The sequence below is a fragment of the Apostichopus japonicus genome, chromosome 4 (genome assembly GCF_037975245.1).
Source record: "Apostichopus japonicus isolate 1M-3 chromosome 4, ASM3797524v1, whole genome shotgun sequence".
NCBI classification, from domain to species: Eukaryota; Metazoa; Echinodermata; class Holothuroidea; order Aspidochirotida; family Stichopodidae; genus Apostichopus; species Apostichopus japonicus.
Window position 1 is genome coordinate 10,923,914 of NC_092564.1, and position 7,517 is coordinate 10,931,430.

A 7,517-nucleotide genomic window follows, 5' to 3' on the forward strand; every position below is an offset into this window, starting at 1 on the left:
CCAAAATACGTCTCGCCCTCGAGGTACAGAGCACAACCAACTGCGCCATGGCAGCTGTTAGTATAAATGTATTTTCGTTTCTAATACTTAAAGTTCCCGATACCGTATAAGATCGCGGCAAAAGCAAACTGCGGTGGCCAGTTCTCGAGCCCAGGATTCAAAATACGTCGCGCTCTCGAGGAACAGAGCACAACCAACTGCGCCACGGCAGCTGTTGGTATAAATGTATGTTCGTTTCTAATACTTAAACTTGACGAAATCGTATAAGATCGCCGCAAAAGCAAACTGCGGTGGCCGGTTCTCGAGCCCAGGATCCAAAATACGTCGCACTCTCGAGGTACATAGCACAACCAACTGCGCCACGGCAGCTGTTAATATAAATGTATGTTCGTTTCTAATACTTAAAGTTCCCGATACCGAATAAGATCGCGGCAAAAGCAAACTGCGGTGGCAGGTTCTCGAGCCCAGGATCCAAAATACGTCTCGCCCTCGAGGTACAGAGCACAACCAACTGCGCCATGGCAGCTGTTAGTATAAATGTATGTTCGTTTCTAATACTTAAAGTTCCCGATACCGTATAAGATCGCGGCAAAAGCAAACTGCGGTGGCCAGTTCTCGAGCCCAGGATTCAAAATACGTCGCACTCTCGAGGTACATAGCACAACCAACTGCGCCACGGCAGCTGTTAATATAAATGTATGTTCATTTCTAATACTGAAAGTTCCCGATACCGTATAAGATCGCGGCAAAAGCAAACTGCGATTGCCGGGTCTCAAGCCCAGGATTCAAAATACGTCGCGCTCTTGAGGTACATAGCACAACCAACTGCGCCACGGCAGCTGTTGATATAAATGTATGTTCGTTTCTAATACTAAAACTTCCCGATACCGTATAAGATCGCGGCAAAAGCAAACTGCGGTTGCCGGTTCTCGAGCCCAGGATCCAAAATACGTCTCGCCCTCGAGGTACAGAGCACAACCAACTGCGCCATGGCAGCTGTTAGTATAAATGTATGTTCGTTTCTAATACTTAAAGTTCCCGATACCGTATAAGATCGCGGCAAAAGCAAACTGCGGTGGCCAGTTCTCGAGCCCAGGATTCAAAATACGTCGCGCTCTCGAGGAACAGAGCACAACCAACTGCGCCACGGCAGCTGTTGGTATAAATGTATGTTCGTTTCTAATACTTAAACTAGACGAAATCGTATAAGATCGCCGCAAAAGCAAACTGCGGTTGCCGGTTCTCGAGCCCAGGATCCAAAATACGTCGCACTCTCGAGGTACATAGCACAACCAACTGCGCCACGGCAGCTGTTAATATAAATGTATGTTCATTTCTAATACTGAAAGTTCCCGATACCGTATAAGATCGCGGCAAAAGCAAACTGCGATTGCCGGGTCTCAAGCCCAGGATTCAAAATACGTCGCGCTCTTGAGGTACATAGCACAACCAACTGCGCCACGGCAGCTGTTGATATAAATGTATGTTCGTTTCTAATACTAAAACTTCCCGATACCGTATAAGATCGCGGCAAAAGCAAACTGCGGTTGCCGGTTCTCGAGCCCAGGATCCAAAATACGTCTCGCCCTCGAGGTACAGAGCACAACCAACTGCGCCATGGCAGCTGTTAGTATAAATGTATGTTCGTTTCTAATACTTAAAGTTCCCGATACCGTATAAGATCGCGGCAAAAGCAAACTGCGGTGGCCAGTTCTCGAGCCCAGGATTCAAAATACGTCGCGCTCTCGAGGAACAGAGCACAACCAACTGCGCCACGGCAGCTGTTGGTATAAATGTATGTTCGTTTCTAATACTTAAACTAGACGAAATCGTATAAGATCGCCGCAAAAGCAAACTGCGGTTGCCGGTTCTCGAGCCCAGGATCCAAAATACGTCGCACTCTCGAGGTACATAGCACAACCAACTGCGCCACGGCAGCTGTTAATATAAATGTATGTTCATTTCTAATACTGAAAGTTCCCGATACCGTATAAGATCGCGGCAAAAGCAAACTGCGATTGCCGGGTCTCAAGCCCAGGATTCAAAATACGTCGCGCTCTTGAGGTACATAGCACAACCAACTGCGCCACGGCAGCTGTTGATATAAATGTATGTTCGTTTCTAATACTAAAACTTCCCGATACCGTATAAGATCGCGGCAAAAGCAAACTGCGGTTGCCGGTTCTCGAGCCCAGGATCCAAAATACGTCTCGCCCTCGAGGTACAGAGCACAACCAACTGCGCCATGGCAGCTGTTAGTATAAATGTATGTTCGTTTCTAATACTTAAAGTTCCCGATACCGTATAAGATCGCGGCAAAAGCAAACTGCGGTGGCCAGTTCTCGAGCCCAGGATTCAAAATACGTCGCACTCTCGAGGTACATAGCACAACCAACTGCGCCACGGCAGCTGTTAATATAAATGTATGTTCATTTCTAATACTGAAAGTTCCCGATACCGTATAAGATCGCGGCAAAAGCAAACTGCGATTGCCGGGTCTCAAGCCCAGGATTCAAAATACGTCGCGCTCTTGAGGTACATAGCACAACCAACTGCGCCACGGCAGCTGTTGATATAAATGTATGTTCGTTTCTAATACTAAAACTTCCCGATACCGTATAAGATCGCGGCAAAAGCAAACTGCGGTTGCCGGTTCTCGAGCCCAGGATCCAAAATACGTCTCGCCCTCGAGGTACAGAGCACAACCAACTGCGCCATGGCAGCTGTTAGTATAAATGTATGTTCGTTTCTAATACTTAAAGTTCCCGATACCGTATAAGATCGCGGCAAAAGCAAACTGCGGTGGCCAGTTCTCGAGCCCAGGATTCAAAATACGTCGCGCTCTCGAGGAACAGAGCACAACCAACTGCGCCACGGCAGCTGTTGGTATAAATGTATGTTCGTTTCTAATACTTAAACTAGACGAAATCGTATAAGATCGCCGCAAAAGCAAACTGCGGTTGCCGGTTCTCGAGCCCAGGATCCAAAATACGTCTCGCCCTCGAGGTACATAGCACAACCAACTGCGCCACGGCAGCTGTTAGTATAAATGTATGTTCGTTTCTAATACTGAAAGTTCCCGATACCGTATAAGATCGCGGCAAAAGCAAACTGCGGTTGCCGGTTCTCGAGCCCAGGATCCAAAATACGTCTCGCCCTCGAGGTACATAGCACAACCAACTGCGCCACGGCAGCTGTTAGTATAAATGTATGTTCGTTTCTAATACTTAAACTTGACGATACCGTATAAGATCGCGGCAAAAGCAAACTGCGGTGGCCGGTTCTCGAGCCCAGGATTCAAAATACGTCGCGATCTCGAGGAACAGAGCACAACCAACTGCGCCACGGCAGCTGTTGGTATAAATGTATGTTGGTTTCTAATACTTAAACTTGACGAAATCGTATAAGATCGCCGCAAAAGCAAACTGCGGTGGCCAGGTCTCGAGCCCAGGATCCAAAATACGTCTCGCTCTCGAGGAACAGAGCACAACCAACTGCGCCACGGCAGCTGTTGGTATAAATGTATGTTCTTTTCTAATACGTATCGTTATCGTATCGTATCGTAAATATTATCACCATATATAGTATTCATTGATTGTCGAATTATTCTATTTTGTATTGTTATGTAAATACTTTTCTTCTTTCCTTAATACAGGGAGTCTTCTACTTTGTTAAGCGGTTGTACGCTTTTTGGAAGACTTCCTTCACACTGTAAATTTACACGTGAAAAACAAATGAATAAATCAAATCAAATCAAATATTTTGTTTATTTGATATATTTGTATATTTTTGTATTTTTTGTATATTTGTATATTTGTATATTTTGTATATTTGTATATTTGTATATTTGTATATTTGTATATTTGGAGTCTTCTGTTTTGTTAAGCCAGCATAGGCTTTTCAGAAGACTTCCATTCACATTGTAATATTTATGTGAAAAAACAAATAAATGAATGAATGAATGAATATATTTGATATATTTCTATATTTTGTATATATTTGTATATTTCATTTCATTTATTTATTTGTTTTTTCCACAGAAGTACAAAGCGGAGGGAAGTCTTCCATCAAGCTTAAAAGCTTAACAAAGTGGAAGACTCCCTAAAGAAAAAAATTAATTAATAAATACAAATTGATTGTTTGTTACATAATGTACAGAAACTGCTGAAGTAAATAACTCATTTACATAATTTAATATGATGATATCAAATCTTTTTTAAACATTTCTTAAATAAATTCTTTGTAGCCTTAGATTTAACGGTATTGCTTAATGAGTTCCATAACTTAGTTGCACGGTTGCGAAAGCTGCGTGTACCTAATTTCGTATGATAGAAGTTGTAGTAAGCATTTTGTCTATATTATACAAAATTTGTATATTTGATAAATAAATCAAATCAAATCAAATCAAATATTTTGTATATTTTGTACAAATCAAATATTTTGTATATTTTTGTACAAAAATTTTGTATATTTGCACGTGAAAAAACAAAATAAATCAAATCAAATCAAATCAAAAGATAGGCAAAAGACGTCATCACCCGGGGTTCGAACCACGGATGCAAAAGAGAGTCTCGATCATCAGCTCGTACAGTGCGCCAAGCCATCGCGCCACTGTATGGACTGAGATATTAGGTGGATTAACTAATACTTACAGCTCCCCGTGTAGGCACTTGCTGTAAAAGATCGGCAAAAGACGTCATCACCCGGGGTTCGAACCACGGATGCAAAAGAGAGTCTCGATCTTCAGCTCGTACAGTGCGCCAAGCCATCGCGCCACTGTATGGACTGAGATATTAGGTGGATTAACTAATACTTACAGCTCCCCGTGTAGGCACTTGCTGTAAAAGATCGGCAAAAGACGTCATCACCCGGGGTTCGAACCACGGATGCAAGGGAGAGTCTCGATCATCAGCTCGTACAGTGCGCCAAGCCATCGCGTCACTGTATGGACTGAGATATTAGGTGGATTAACTCATACTTACAGCTCCCCGTCTAGGCACTTGCTGTAAAAGATCGGCAAAAGACGTCATCACCCGGTGTTCGAACCACGGATGCAAACGAGAGTCTCGATCATCAGCTCGCACAATGAGCCAAGCCATCGCGCCACTGTATGCACTGAGATATTAGGTGGATTAACTAATACTTACAGTTCCCCTCTAGGCACTTGTTGTAAAAGATCGGCAAAAGACGTCATCACCCGGGGTTCGAACCACGGATGCAAAAGAGAGTCTCGATCATCAGCTCGTACAGTGCGCCAAGCCATCGCGCCACTGTATGGACTGAGATATTAGGTGGATTAACTAATACTTACAGCTCCCCGTGTAGGCACTTGCTGTAAAAGATCGGCAAAAGACGTCATCACCCGGGGTTCGAACCACGGATGCAAAAGAGAGTCTCGATCTTCAGCTCGTACAGTGCGCCAAGCCATCGCGCCACTGTATGGACTGAGATATTAGGTGGATTAACTAATACTTACAGCTCCCCGTGTAGGCACTTGCTGTAAAAGATCGGCAAAAGACGTCATCACCCGGGGTTCGAACCACGGATGCAAGGGAGAGTCTCGATCATCAGCTCGTACAGTGCGCCAAGCCATCGCGTCACTGTATGGACTGAGATATTAGGTGGATTAACTCATACTTACAGCTCCCCGTCTAGGCACTTGCTGTAAAAGATCGGCAAAAGACGTCATCACCCGGTGTTCGAACCACGGATGCAAACGAGAGTCTCGATCATCAGCTCGCACAATGAGCCAAGCCATCGCGCCACTGTATGCACTGAGATATTAGGTGGATTAACTAATACTTACAGTTCCCCTCTAGGCACTTGTTGTAAAAGATCGGCAAAAGACGTCATCACCCGGGGTTCGAACCACGGATGCAAAAGAGAGTCTCGATCATCAGCTCGTACAGTGCGCCAAGCCATCGCGCCACTGTATGGACTGAGATATTAGGTGGATTAACTCATACTTACAGCTCCCCGTCTAGGCACTTGCTGTAAAAGATCGGCAAAAGACGTCATCACCCGGGGTTCGAACCACGGATGCAAAAGAGAGTCTCGATCTTCAGCTCGTACAGTGCGCCAAGCCATCGCGCCACTGTATGGACTGAGATATTAGGTGGATTAACTCATACTTACAGCTCCCCGTCTAGGCACTTGCTGTAAAAGATCGGCAAAAGACGTCATCACCCGGGGTTCGAACCACGGATGCAAAAGAGAGTCTCGATCTTCAGCTCGTACAGTGCGCCAAGCCATCGCGCCACTGTATGGACTGAGATATTAGGTGGGTTAACTAATACTTACAGCTCCCCGTCTAGGCACTTGCTGTAAAAGATCGGCAAAAGACGTCATCACCCGGGGTTCGAACCACGGATGCAAAAGAGAGTCTCGATCTTCAGCTCGTACAGTGCGCCAAGCCATCGCGCCACTGTATGGACTGAGATATTAGGTGGATTAACTAATACTTACAGCTCCCCGTGTAGGCACTTGCTGTAAAAGATCGGCAAAAGACGTCATCACCCGGTGTTCGAACCACGGATGCAAGGGAGAGTCTCGATCATCAGCTCGTACAGTGCGCCAAGCCATCGCGCCACTGTATGGACTGAGATATTAGGTGGATTAACTCATACTTACAGCTCCCCGTGTAGGCACTTGCTGTAAAAGATCGGCAAAAGACGTCATCACCCGGTGTTCGAACCACGGATGCAAAAGAGAGTCTCGATCATCAGCTCGCACAATGAGCCAAGCCATCGCGCCACTGTATGCACTGAGATATTAGGTGGATTAACTAATACTTACAGTTCCCCGTCTAGGCACTTGTTGTAAAAGATCGGCAAAAGACGTCATCACCCGGGGTTCGAACCACGGATGCAAAAGAGAGTCTCGATCATCAGCTCGCACAGTGCGCCAAGCCATCGCGCCACTGTATGGACTGAGATATTAGGTGGATTAACTCATACTTACAGCTCCCCGTCTAGGCACTTGTTGTAAAAGATCGGCAAAAGACGTCATCACCCGGGGTTCGAACCACGGATGCAAAAGAGAGTCTCGATCATCAGCTCGTACAGTGCGCCAAGCCATCGCGCCACTGTATGGACTGAGATATTAGGTGGATTAACTCATACTTACAGCTCCCCGTCTAGGCACTTGCTGTAAAAGATCGGCAAAAGACGTCATCACCCGGGGTTCGAACCACGGATGCAAAAGAGAGTCTCGATCTTCAGCTCGCACAGTGCGCCAAGCCATCGCGCCACTGTATGGACTGAGATATTAGGTGGGTTAACTAATACTTACAGCTCCCCGTCTAGGCACTTGCTGTAAAAGATCGGCAAAAGACGTCATCACCCGGGGTTCGAACCACGGATGCAAAAGAGAGTCTCGATCTTTAGCTCGCACAGTGCGCCAAGATATCGCGCCACTGTATGGACTGAGATATTAGGTGGATTAACTAATACTTACAGCTCCCCGTCTAGGCACTTGCTGTAAAAGATCGGCAAAAGACGTCATCACCCGGGGTTCGA